Here is a 14,681-nt window from a genome sequence, read left to right as displayed (position 1 = left end):
GCCAGGTGATAGGACCAGAGGCAATGGCCACACACTGAAACACAGGAGGTTCCCTCTGAACTTTAGGTACACTGCTTTAGTGTGAGGGTGACCAAGCACTGCCCACCAGACTCCCACCTTGGAGATAATTCGAAAGCCACTTGGACACAGTCCTGAACTGTGGGTTGCTGTGGGTGACCCTGCTTGAGCAGGGGGTTGGACCAGATGACCTCCAGAGGTCCCTTCCAACCTCAACCATTCTGTGATTCCGTAATCTGTTCCTTTTCAGTTTTGATTCCTTCAGTATAAGTTCTTACATACACCTTTCTCCCCTGTACTGGAGTTACTTTCCTCAGCTGTACTTGCAAATGTTTGAGGCCTTTGTTGGAGAAGGATAGATTCTTTCCAGTGACAATTCAGTTCCTCTGACTTCAGTGTTCAAGTCTCTTCTAACAATAGGGTCTGCAAGCAGCAAACATTGCAGTTGCCTCACTTTTGGGCTGCTCTGTGTGTGTGTGTGTGCACGCATGCGTGTATCTATACGTATGTAGATACACGTTCTCCTTCTCTAGCAATAAAAATGAACTGGCTATTCATTACCTTCCTCACTAGCCCATACCTGGCCTGGTGAGGACCTCCCCTTCACTTAATGCTTTTTGGGTATATATGTTGGATTCATCAAATAATCCCGAGTTGTCCAGCACTTTGAAAAAGCCAACCACCATATCACAGGTTTATTGGCTGAGAAATAGGTCAAAACCTGAGAGTGCCATGGCTCACATTAGAATTCAAAAGTATCTGACTCTGGCCTCTGGTAGATGCATCTTTTTCTTACCCGTGTTTCACTGAAAGATTATGCGGTATTACACATCTTGATAAGACTATTTAACTTTTTTTTCTCCTCCCCCTGCCCCCATCAATAGGAGAGCTAATAAGTTGCTAACATCTGTATTGGATAAACTATGAGAACTATTCACTGAATACAGAGAATTTGTTCCACAGCATTTCACTTTCTGTATACCACCGTTAGCTAAGTGGTATCTGTATGCCTGACCAAATGAGAGCTGGCATCTGTTTTGATCCTAATCTAGCTGCTGTCTAGACTGAGACAATGAAAACAATTTACCCTATCAATCCTTTAGTGGAAAATCCATACTGGAGAAAATGGGAATAGACAAGTAACTGTTAAATTGGTATAATCCTCTTTTCTTACTCAGACAGTTCATGGTTGGCGTTAAATAACTTTTAAAGTGAAAGGAACATTTTATATAGTTTTGTATAGATTTGAATAAAGCTATTTGCACATCCTTTAAGTCCTGTTAGTTAGTGCTGAAGTTTATTCTCTCAGCAAATAATGGGATATGATTGTTCTACCTTTTGCATTTTGCGAGCCAAAGTCATCTTCTGCAAACCTGTACACTATTCTTGAACGATATTATTTTTAAATTGAAGGAGTCACTGTTTATTTACACCTTTGTAACTAAATTTATGTACACCCACATACACAACAGCGTGCTATATTTATTTATACAATTTATAGTGCAGCTTTACTGCCTAAAATGCGATATGCATGTAAAAGATAGCTCTTGCGCTGAAGCCAAGCAACAAAGTATCGTGGGAAAAGCACGTGACATGCAAAAGACATAAATAAGATAATGATAGATGAGGTCTAGAGAAATCTCATGGGGGTTTTGTGTTTGTGTTATTTCTACTATGAACATTTCATTTGAAAAAAAAAAGGTACAGGTGTTCCGTACATTGAGAATATTCACCTCCTTGGTATTTATCTTTTATCGAACAGTTAAGATTACAGTGCTCGCAGTTAAGAACTGCTGTCAAAGACACATTAAGCAAAACAAAAATCTGAATAAATACTGCTCAAGTAGTTTTTCACATAAACCAGATAGACTGTAGCAGTGAAGGGGAAGGGAGGATGTGTACTTTAGTTTGAAAGTGGTAAGTGCACATTTGTGAGCAAACACTTCTTTTGTTATTACGTTTTTTACAAAACACACCCATGCACTCTCAAAACTACAGGCCAGCTACACAAGTGTTTGCCTTCATGTTTAATACAAGTACTATTACAAACAAGAATATCAGTCACTGTATCATTCAGTATTGAATTTTGTAATAGGCACCATGCAAAGTTATGCTGCTATAAATAGTTTACGTTAGTGCTGTTTATGCTCTTCCATTACAGGAATAAGCTGTACTGATACGTAGTATCTTCCTGTAGTGACTGCACCTATGATAGCGGGCTTGTACCACTTGAACTGTGTCAGTACCTTCCTATAGATACAGCCTAAGCCTGTGTCATAAAATGAACTAAACCAGTTATAGGGTTGTCATTAATCATAGTTAAATTCAAAGTAGTGATAAACTTGTAGTGAAATAACTTCATGTCTAATTAGAAGAACAGATAATTGCACATGTTCTGGTACCCTTTGGGGATTTTTTCACATACTTTGCATAAGAATGCTTGCAGTTTTTGCAAGGTGCAACATGACGTAGAATCTGAATTAAAAACATAATTGTGATGGCATCAATACTGTTGACACTGGCAGCAGAATTTAGCTGATCTTGTATTAACATTTCACCTTCCCATATAATTTTAGTTTTTAGACCAGCTTGAACTCATCCTTAGAGGGCTTTGAATTTTTTTTAAACATTACATTTTTACATTCCTTTTACTACAGAGACACCTGGTGGTCTTTGGGTGTATTTACAAAAATAATATTTTCCTTTTTTTGTCTGGGTTTGCTTTAAAGCTTGCTTTATCATTTATAATATATCACTTATATTTATACCCTCCTACATTATGGTACTACATCATTTGAAAATTAAATTGAGAACATTTACATATTATCCAGTATGTACCAGATATTGATTCTCTTGGTTGATCATGGGTATTTTTCTTGCATCTTTACTATCAGACCTATATGGAGGAGAGATTTGGGCATATTATAGGCTAAGTGAAGTAAAAATACATTTCTTCCAAAATTTAATGTTAGAATAATCAGTATTTGGTTTTCATGTTTTCAATATTCAGTTTATGTGTTTTGTTTCTGATTTGTCTGTTTTAAGAGATTGAAATGATGACCAAAAAGTTACATCAGAAGCAGTTTAGTGTCCAGATCAACATGTTAGAACATAAAGGAAGTGGTTTCTGCACTAGAAGCACAAGAATAGGACTATGCTACCTTAGAAAAGTTTTAATAATACTCCATGCATATCACATTTTATAAATAATAGGTAATTACAGGTAATTGCACAGCATAATAGGTAATTACACGGGATACTAATGTTAGATCTCTTCTCACACCATGCCCAGACTGTCAGGCAGACAGCGTCAATCAGATCCTGTAGCAACAGCCTCTGGTGTTACAGCAGCTTCTTCCAGTTTCCATCCCTGTAGCCATCCTGCCACAGCAGCTCTCAACACCCACCCACAGCAGGGACCTGTTTGCACAGTTCCAGCAGATTCATGACCTCCTCGTAACGCAGCTGGGCATAACCATAAGCAACTGCAAGCAGGTGGAAAGGCGCTGTTGTCCAGCCATGGCCTTAACCAGCAGTGAGGTTTGGCTTTTAGGTTAAAAAAATCCCCATCCTCTCTTTCTCTGTGGCATGTACTGCAAAGCAAGTTTTAAATGGTAGGTATCTATATTTTACACAGGGTGGGGGTGGGTGGGAGTCAAACTGAATTTTTGCAGCTAAAATGAATGCTATTCACTTCAAGGAATACAAGTAACATAGGGACATTCTTACCCAAATTTAGAATGCGGTTTTACAGCTTTTACCTTAGTGAAACAAAACTGGCATTGCAGGTTTTTTTATTGGAAATTATCTTTGTGGGTTGGTTTGGGGTTTTTTTTCATTTGGCAGTTATGAGACCTGTGCCCATGATGTCATTTGTCAGTCTTTAAGGGCTAATTAACACAATCTCTTTTTTTTTTTTTTAATTAAGAAAAGTTTACAGACACTTTGAAGTGATTTTTTGCAATGCTTACAATTGCACTTCAGTTGAGGAGTGGTTTTCATGTCTGAATTTCTATTATGTTTAGTACAGTGATTTTTTGTATGTTGCAACACTGATTTGATATAGTTAGAAACTCCAAGAGAATAATTCAGGCAAAAGAAATGTATGCAACTCTAGGGAGCTGTCCTATGCAATATTTGTATTTAGTTTTATTATACTTTAATTTTCACTCCTCTGCTGGCTGCCAGAAAACTTGCCCATCACTCTGACTATAGGAACCAGAACAGATTCATGGTATTTTTGGGAGACCCAGAGGAAATGTAAAGAGTTACTCAACAGTATTTTCTCCCCAACTTAGCCACATCATTTCCTAGCAAAAATATTCAGCATATAGGAGGAAAGAACAAGAAAACAAAAGAAAATATGCTTTAAATTAACATTAGTTAACAAGCTGGTGGTGTAATTTAAGTCAAAACACATTAGTAATAGTGTAGTCAGATAAATTTAGAAGTATTCTTGGTGTGCAGCAGATGCTACCTTGCAAATAGGAACCTTGTAGTTGGAGTCAGTAGACAGGCAGAAAGTTGAAATGACACATGGACAAAGTTATTAGTGAATTCTTAAGGACCTAATTCAGAGTAATTAAAACAAAGATTACTTGTACATCTCGGTGATTTTTAGACCTGGCCTAGAAAACTGAATGCCTGTATTTGCAAATTTTGTTTTTCTTTAACAAAAAGACAGTTGCAGCCAAAGAAATAATGCTTTTGGAATTTACATCAACTTGTTTGGCAAGAAGTTCTTCTTTAACTTGATGGAACTGTGCAGAATCCAGGATCTGAGAGCAATCTTTCATTATTGTCATTCACTTATTAAGGGAAAGGCTCCCAATGGCACGGAGTGAATGACTTATATGTCTCACACGCTCTGAACCCACATCAGATGTAAAGTTAAACTAGAATACACTTTCCTGTTAGGTTTTATCAGTTTAAAAAAAAAAAAGAAAAAAAAAATGTTTCATTGTTTCTTAGCACTAGTAAGTAGAGCTATCTTTCCTATTTCAGACTTTTCAGTTATGTCGGTGTTTGACATGACTAAAGCAACGGTTCCTTGCTGATAAACAATGTTACATAGCTTTTTTCTGACATCCTGATGACTACCTGATTGGGTAGTGTCATGTAAGTGATGACACTTGCATGTCAAAAAGTTGCAAAGCTGGAGGTGGAGCAGGAGCCATCCTTTGAGTGCCAGAAGTCACCAGCTTCCAGTCTTCACCTTCATGGGAGGCTCCATTTTCACACTCTGTAAGCACAGACTCTGCCTGCACCCCCTTCATTACTGTTGAAGGTTCAGACTCTTGAAGCTGCAGGGTCTTGGAGAAGATCCAGTTGTTAAGGGATGTTATAAGTGACCATCACCTCCAGGCACAGGGGTTCCTCCTGCGTGGCCACTGGAGCCCAGCTTAGTGTGCCCAGACAGATGGGGATCTCCATCCCAGGTCAATGGGTTTGGCTGCTGCTTTCCTGTTTGCATGTTCAACCAGCAGCAAAGTTGAATGTGTATCCCAGAGACACAGATGCACAAAGGACACTGACATGGCAGGCTACACAGACTGACATAAGCAAGGTGCTGCCTTCAACAGCACCTACATACAGGACTCACATAAAACATAAGTATAGATGGGCTAGACTCCTTCCTCCTCTTTGGCTGGTAGAGGTAGAAGTTCATTAATGAGAGCATACACCACTCCATATTCAGAACCACATGTACAGTCATAGATCCCTTAAGTATCAGCACAGCCCCTCTGTCTGTCCGATACCACTGTCCAGATCCCAGGTCCTCTTACCTGCTCCACAGGTCTCATATTCTCTGGGTTGTTCTGCTCTGTGCTCACTAGTAAACATGCATGTGCTCACAGAGGCATCTCACAGGCATCCCAAACTCATGGGTGTCCCCCAGCACAGACCCTGTGCCCAAACCCAGGGCCTCCTACTCACCCTCTGGTCCGGCTTGAAGTTTGCTAGTGCATTACACACACATACTCCCATGTACACCAGGTTTGGGGAAGATGCAGACTCTGGTAACCCCCAGCAGCTGGCACCAGCCACATGGGCTGTGACTGACAGTCCTGCTCCAGCTGCTGTGACTGAGCCTCTCACTCGCTTTGCTCACCCCAGTCCCCACCAGTAGCTGTGCCTGGGACACCCACCAGTCCCATCCCAGTGGCTGGAGCGGAGACCCCCATTCACTCCAGCTGCTGACACCACAGGCCAGGGGTGCCTGCACCCTCAGTCTGACTCCAGTTGCCAGCTCTGTCTGCACTCACTAGTCCTTCCAGTAGCTGGCACACCAAACACAAAGTCTGTGGGACCCATAGAGATGTTCCCAAGAGCTATGGCCCCCCCTCAGCTATTGATGCTAAGACTCTTGCCTGCTCCAGTAGCTGGCAACAAACCCACTGACACCTGTCTCACCTGTAGCTGTCACCTAGCCCTTACAGCATTCACACACATGAGATAGAGAGTGAGATTCCATAGAAAGATAGTTAAGAAAGGATTTAATGAAAGGATAGGACAGACTGCAGCCATCAGGCACGGGGCTTGGTCAAAGGGCACTGGCCGGTTGTGTTTTACATGTGACTGGTCCCTTTTATAGCCCTTTGTGTCTGTCTCTTACTTTGTCCCTCCCTGACCCTCTTCCTCTAAACATGCCTTCAACAGTTTTGCATGGTCCCACAGGCTGCCCTCGAATATCCCAAATCCTCATGTTCCTCTTGTTTGCTACTTCCTACCAGTTACAAGGTCCAGGTTGGCCCTTTCCAAAGCTGTGCCTGCAGTTTCTTGATGGCCCATCAGTTAGCAACTGGAGGCTTCTGGTCCTTGGCATTGTCTCTGTTATCCCTTGTTTGTGACCAGGTTTGTGCCTCTGTGGGCTCTTGTTTATGGTTTTCCCCCTTTACTCATTACTGAGTAAAGAGTGATCAATGCATTGGAAATGTCCTTGATCAGATGATGACCTTAATGAAGCAGGTGCTCTCCTCTTCCACGTGCACCCTTACACCAACCTATTTCTCATCATCTCTGATGCTGCACAGCCTGGTGACCTCCTCCTGCAGCTCCTTTGCTCAGTGACAAAATGAGCAGGCAGGCAAGGAGCCCATCTGCCCCTGCCCGAGCCTCAGCAAGAGGCCCCAGGCATCCCTGCAGCCGCATCCCTGCAGAGCTGCAGCTCATTCGGGAGCTCGCTTTGGGTCGAGGCCTCTGCTGTGCAGGGTTAATTCCTCCAGTGGAGGTTGGGGACTGTGCCCTGTGGGACATCACCACTGCTGCTGAGCACAGGGACGCTCTTGGCAGAGCATCGGTCCCTTTCTGTGCACCCTTCTGTGCCAACCGCTGTGTCTGTCAGCTGCCTCCATGGGCAGTGCCCTGTGTCAGAGAGGGCAGAGCCCTGTCCCTCACCACTCACACCAGAGTGGATCTGTAACTGCTGATCATGAGGGCAAGAAGCAAATACACCAGATTTGGTGCACTGCAGATTACACAAAGATGCCAGTCATGGCCTAGGGACAAATCAAGTAGGTGGAGAGGGTTACCGTCACTAGTGCCATCAAGGCACTAAGAATTCCTTCTGGGATAAATCATGTTCTAGCCAGCTGACATACGGCAATACAGTAACAGGCAGGTAGTGCTGAGATACAGCCTTTACAGAAGAGGAGTGCTCTGTCTGGACATGCTGCAGACCATCCTTGTTTGTTTATTTTTAGGACCTCTGTATAACAAATTAATCAAAACATAGCTGCCCTCTGATGATAAAATAAAGTTTATGTGTTTACCTGATTCTTTAGATACAGAGAATATTTCAGATTTTCAAGTTTCTTGCTTCCCCCCACTCCTTGTTCCCATATAAGTAACAATAAGTAGATTCTATAAAGCAAAATTCTCAGAAAATCTTACAGCATTTTCCTGTTTTGGAGATTGGGAAACTGAGACAGACAAAAAAGAGAAAGTAAAAGTGAGGTGTCTATGCACTGCAGCTTTAAGAGATAACCCAGAGTCCTGTAATAAAACCATGACAAAAGCCAAAACTAGCACCTGGAGTGCAAAATCACTAATTCTAACAAGTAGCCATTCAGCTACACGTCTGGGAAATAAAACTGCATTGGCCAAGGAAAGATAAATGCAAAGGAACCAGGGGTGTCTTACATGAAAGGGAGAATCTACAAAAGTTATGCCAAGGATCTTTTCTCCTGTGATAACTACACTGCCTTGAGAATAGTCACAGCATATATGTAGAACTTACCTATATTATATCTCAAAATTAGCGCCAAATATATCTGAAATATAAAGATTACATTTTCTAGTTTGAAATACTGCATTTTGCTATATATGACTTCATTCTGATTGCACCTACTCTGTAACCCGGACATTTTGCTCGTGAAGAGTCCAGCTAATAATAATGTTATTTTATATAATTTTCATCCAAAGAAATTACTTATGCCTGTGCAATCAAGGAGACAGCTTTAGTAGCTAAGTAGCTAGTAGAATTTTCTAATTATTCAAATATTAATTATTATATTCACTACAGGGTGAATAATGAGATGCTAATAGTTTTCATCAATTTGCTTAAAATATACTTCTACCAATTTTGAATTATTTTATGTGCCCGATTTAATTTTCATAATTAGTCATCAGTAAGCAAATCTACATAAATATCACAGCTATGGACATAAAATGTAATAAACAAGCATTTGTATTAGAGCTTGGATTTTAATTGTATTTGATCCTAGCAGCCAAAGCAGTCAGTTACTATTCACAATTAACTGTATGCTCAGAATGCAGACTAGAAACTGCATAGATATAATTTTCCAGTTATGTAAAGGATAAATAGATGGAAATATTTTGAAGGAAACAATTGTAAACAAAAGCAAAGAAAGAAAAAAATCAAATTTATTTTATTTAAATAGTTTACTATAAGTTATTATCCTGATACTGCGAAAAATCACCCCTCACTAGGCCATATTTCACATATGTGGAAAACGTATTGTCAACAAGACACTATGCAACATCTGCAGGAGGAATTGGGACAAAAGTATAGTTGTTCTGTAGCTTCCTTATTCTTTCTTTGGCAACTCCACAGTTAGAATTTTCTACAATTAAAATAGAAAATTATTTTGCAGTTTCAGATTAAAGTGCTATATCAGATTAAATGTGAGTAAAATAACTTCTTAATACCGACCGCTGTAATTGTAGTACCTATAGATCTCATTAACCACACAAGAATAATCCCATTTCGTTTATGCAAGTTATGTGTCACTATGTGTACGATGACCACTACCCTTCTTGAATTTGAATAAGTTAATTTGTTACTCTCGGGCTGCACATGTCGATGTTTCACTGGATACCTAAGTATTTTCTTTCTCCTCCTTCTAATGGAGTGTTTTTGTAGACATACTGTAGCATGGACTGTAATATGCTTGCATGGTGGGAAAAAAAAAGATAAAAAAAATAATTTTCATTTAATAAGAACAATGTTATATTGTTTTAGATGGACATGCAAGCACATTTTTGTTTTCCATGGTTCTGACATTTTTGCTTGTTCAAGGGCCTTTGACAAAGAGGGTGAATAATTCCCAGGGTTTTTTTCTTTGGTGAAATAGTTTCTAAATTGTGGGTAATAGCAAACATCTGCAGAGCTCTATTTGTAGAGCCAACAGGATGCAAGTAGATTGTGGGGTGCTAATGTAATAGCTGTGATAAAAACCAGACACTGTATTAAAGAAAACCAACCTCTTTGGCTGGTAACTATTACGATTTCTGTATTGTATCTCTCTCTGTATACTTTCCGCATAAGAAATGTCGTCGTCTTTTGAAAGAGAGTCGCTGCAGTATGTTACGCAGAACTCAAACCACGTTACATTCACAATCTTCCACGCAGGACGTCTTTCCGTGGTTGCACATGGCCAGAAGAGCTGAAGACCACCGGGGCGTCCATCAACAGCCTGAGCCTCTGAGACTGCCTAGCGCCAAGGGAGAAGCCCTCAGACCGCTGTGAGGGCTGGTGGCCCTGGGAGGGGGGCAGGAGGACAGCGGGGGCTCCCTATGGGCCGTCAGGGCCCATCCCACCCCCCAGCCAGGAGCAGGGCAGCCAGGGGGGGCACCAGGGCAGCCCCAGCCCCAGGCAGCAGGCAATTCCCTGGGCCCATGGGTGGGCAGGACAGGGCTGTGGGAGCTGGAGACCAGCCCAGCTGGGGCTGACTGCTGCAGAGCGCAAGTGGGATTGTTCTGCTTGAATAGAAGGATACGGCAGAACCCACAAAGATCATTGTTGGTATTTTAAACATCCAAGTGAATAACAGTCCTGTGAATTTTCTTTTAGAGCCAGACAATTTCTGTCACTAGACATCCAGTGCTGCGCTGTGATGACCTTTGCTCTGTCCTAGCTTTGTAATCTCCCATTGTCCTGAGGTTAGAGGCTTAGAATTAAGGTTAATGTTTTCCCATGGTTCAAAAGTAAGATTTATTTTTCTTTAAAGTAATCTGAAAGCATTAACATATTATCCATCCTTTTTGGGTTTTGAGACACAATTACACATGCAAAAATTCAGCATTTGCCAGACAAGAGTTTCAATAACAACTACAGAGATTTTTAGGATTCCAACCTCATGTAATTGACAGAAGTATAATTACAGAAGAACTTTCTAAATGCTGTCCCAAAATACCAAAATTTCAAAAGGACACACTCATGTCATCAGGAAAATACCTGCACAAGGTACAGAATTAGACAGACAATACAATATACATGAATAAAATATTACTGCTTTCCATAACTGGTAGTGCACAAATAGACACACAGCTGGACACCAGGCTGAGGCCCCTAAGAAAAACTTTCTCAGCCTATTTTTTACAGCCCGCGTAGAAAGCAACCCTGTTGCCAGATGTTTTCTTGAAGTTAGATCTGCGATATCCCCTCTGGAATGATGGCCAGCATCTTTGTAACAAACAGCTTAGCTTATGCCTTAGCTTTCCAGCATCCCACTGATTTTCACAGAACTCTATGTCCTCCTTTTGGGCTTTGAAGCTGCAAAAGAAAGTAATGTTTTGTTGGCTTGTGATCCAGTCTGTCAACATCTCCGGACTGTAAATTACGGCATGCTTACTACAGTTTGCTTGGATTGGCAGAAACTAGTTGTACACATGTCAGCATCCTGTGATTATTAGCAGCAGCAGAAACTGGAAGAGCTAACATAATAAGGGACTAAATGAGATATCTGGTAAAAATATTTTTGAGGGTTGCTGTTATTTTGTTCTGATTCTTCCATTCATGTGAGAAATTATTCTGCTTTTATTGACCTGAAAACATTATGTTCTGGTAGGTAATCATACAATCTTGTTTGAATTTAAAAAAAAAAAAAAAAAAAAACAAAACTCCCAGCATTTTTTTTTATACTCTTTCAAATTTATTTGCTTGTTTTGGCACTCTCTTTTTCTCCTATATCTAAGAATTGGGTTTCTGCCCATTTTTTTAAAGATTCTAATCTGGCAGAGTCTAGGAGTCTGAATTCCATATCATCTGTCATTTACTTCCTGTGTGACATACATTGTATTAATTTACTTCATCTGCAAAGACACAAAAAATATTATCTTAAGGTTGTTGTGGGATCTAATGTTTGTAAAGCACACTAATCCCTTCCATTGAGAAGTCTCATAAGAGAAAATTTATGCTGTTCAGAACATTACCTCTGAAGAATATGAACATATAAACTACACATATAAAAATCTCACTCTGGGAAGATTTACTTTGGCTTCAAGTTAAATAAGTCAATATTATGTATGATCCATAGATATTCCCTGCATTATACCAATACCAATATGAAAAAAAGGATTAAGGAGTTTAAGTTCTTATACAGTGAAAAGGCAATGTGGGAGAAGTTGACACATTACATGAAATAAAGTTTTTGTAATTTCTGTCATTCCTTTATCCCAGATATTAAATTTCCCCTGATATCATTGCTTATAAAGTATAGTTTAACATTATTTTTTTTTATTTGTAGTAGCATCTGTCTTTATAAGAATAGTTTTAACATTAAACCTCATAATACAATAGGGATGAATTTGAAATATCCATGAACATCAAGGAAAATGTGAGGGGCACGAGTCCCAGGTAAAGTCTGCAGTAGGATTTAAAGGACAGAATTTAATAACCTGCTATGCCAGAGACTTTCTTTCTGAGAAGTCACTGTGTCTTAGGGTCTTAGTTTCAAGAAAGGGAAATAGTGTGCTAACATAAATTTCCAAGAATTTAGATATTCTGAGAATCTTCCGTTTCCAGATACCTGCAGGAATTTCTTAACAGGATTTCATCAGAAGGGTGTGTGTCACTCCATGCATGCTGATTTAGATGTACTTTTATTAGCTGCTTACACTGAGAACATGGGTGCCAGTAACTGAAAATTAGTTTCTATAGGGATTCTTCCATAGTGGTGTTAGATGAATACATGGTGTCTAAAAACTTCAGTTTTCTAGAGCTATCATGCCTTAGTCTCCTTTATTTTAATGGAAGACCCACACCAAATCCAAAAAAATGTTTTTCAGCAAGATGTTTTTCACTGAAAATGCATATCAGAAACAAAACTGTTGATGCAAAAGTGTTGTATTCAATTAACATTTCATGGGTACAAAGAAAAGGGGGTCTTAAATTCTAATAATGGCACTATTTTGAAAATGAATAAAATATCTTTACTTTTTCAGTCACTAATTTTGAATTTTGAGATGACTACATAAAGACATTAAGTGCTCTCATTTTATCCTTTCTAAATTTTTCCTCTATATTTTTACAGCTGATTGTTAGAGATTTCTGGATAATAGTTGCTTTTTAGTCTAATTTCTCACAGGACAGGAAAACATTTTGCTAGCTGTAAAATGGACAGAGCATCCTTTCTTAGAAGCTGAAAACCCTGATCTGTCTTCCCTTCGTTTGGGCAGCTTTCACCACCAGCAGAGACTGTAGCAAGGTACAGCCGAGGGGTACGAAGGGGTTGTTTGTTGGGTAATAGATGTGACGACAGGCTAGAACCAGCAAGCTCCCAGGTTAGGTATTAATGTGCTTGCAACCCCTTTGAGAGCGGCTGAGTCCTCGCGGGCCAGACAAGCTGGGGAAGGGCCAGACTCTTCCAAACGGGCTGACCTGCCCTGCTGCTGCTGAGTTACTGTCTTCCAGTCCCCTGGGGCTGGCAGGAGGGAAAGGTCTTACAGTTTTACGTCAGTACTTTTCCCTTTGAGCCCTGGAGCTGTTAATGGTTGCTGCTTCAACGGTTGCACTTCCATCTGTTTTTACTTTCCTTATCTTGCCTAATTTTAGCTGGCCTGTTTTCTCACACCTAAACAAGAATTTTCTCAGTGAACTGGAGCCAAGGTCAGGCAGAGGGGCCATAAAAACTAGGGCCGTGGATCTCAGACAGCTGAACCCCACAGCAGAGGGTCACACAGCAATTAAAGAGAGAGGTTACTGTGAGAAAAGCACTGGTACAGAAGCCAAGAAGGCAGTGAAACAAAAAATCAAAGTCAGAGATGGGAAAAATGGGCAAAGGAGCATAGCATAAATGGCTTAAGACACCGGTTTCATTGTACGACTATGATCTATTCAAAGTCTAGCTTCGAATTTCATGTCCCTGCATGCAGGTATGAAGTCATGGCCAAGCGTCAAGGTACGATGATGAAAGATAACTATCAAAGGTATCAAAGACAATTACATCTTTTTAAATTCATATAGTAATTAAGTTGACTTCTGTAATATGGTTTTATTTTATATTGATTTGTTTTAAAATATCCGATATTGACTGAATTGGAAAAAAAGACACGATGAGATACCTTGTGTCGTGGCCCTGAGGCGCGGCCAGCCCTGCCTCTCCCTGCCCACCCCCAGGGCTCCCCCCACCCTGCCCACAGCCCGGCACCCCATTGCAGCCCCTGCCCCAGCGATGCCCCGGCCAGCCCGGTCTCCAGCTCCCCACAGCCCCTGCCCTGCCCGGCCACGGGCCCCACCGAGTCGGGCCTACCCACGGGCCCACCTCCCTTCCTGGCCTCGGCCCGTCCCTGTCCCCAGGGAGGTGCCCGCTGCCCGGGGCTGGGGCTGCCCCGGTGCCCCCCCGGCCGCCCTGCCCCTGGCTGGGGCGGTGGGACGGGCCCTGGCTGCCAGGCCCTGCCCGGAGGGAGCCCAGGGGAGCCCCGCCACCATCCTGGCCCCACGGTGCCCTGACACCTTGCACGAAACTGTGTTCGGAGAATATTAGAGGTGAAAAGTCCTACGCACAGGACTATTCATCAAGGCACAGGATGTCTAGAAGAAATGTTACAGTCTCATAATGAATATATTAGCACCGATTCAAGGAGCAGGTGAAATTTAACCACGAGGGAGGTAATATAGACCGATTGGTACTACTGCATTGATGCTCAGGACGTTATTTTCTTTCCTTCATGGTTCTGCTGCTGAGGTGCTTGTAAGCATGATAAAGTCAGATAACTTTCCGCCTAATTTCTCTATGGGAAGATGAGAATAATGATACCTTTGCTTTTGTTGAAATCTGCTTTGTAGAGATTTGGGGTTTTTTGCTGAGATCTGTGGATGAAGAACTGAGATAGACTATTTCATATGTATGCATGATATACCCCAGCCAAAATCTGCTGAAACAGTTTCGATAACTATTGTGCTTTACAACACACAGGTT

This window comes from Harpia harpyja, chromosome 5 (genome assembly GCF_026419915.1).
Source record: "Harpia harpyja isolate bHarHar1 chromosome 5, bHarHar1 primary haplotype, whole genome shotgun sequence".
Lineage (NCBI taxonomy): Eukaryota > Metazoa > Chordata > Aves > Accipitriformes > Accipitridae > Harpia > Harpia harpyja.
This window is presented reverse-complemented; position numbering follows the sequence as displayed.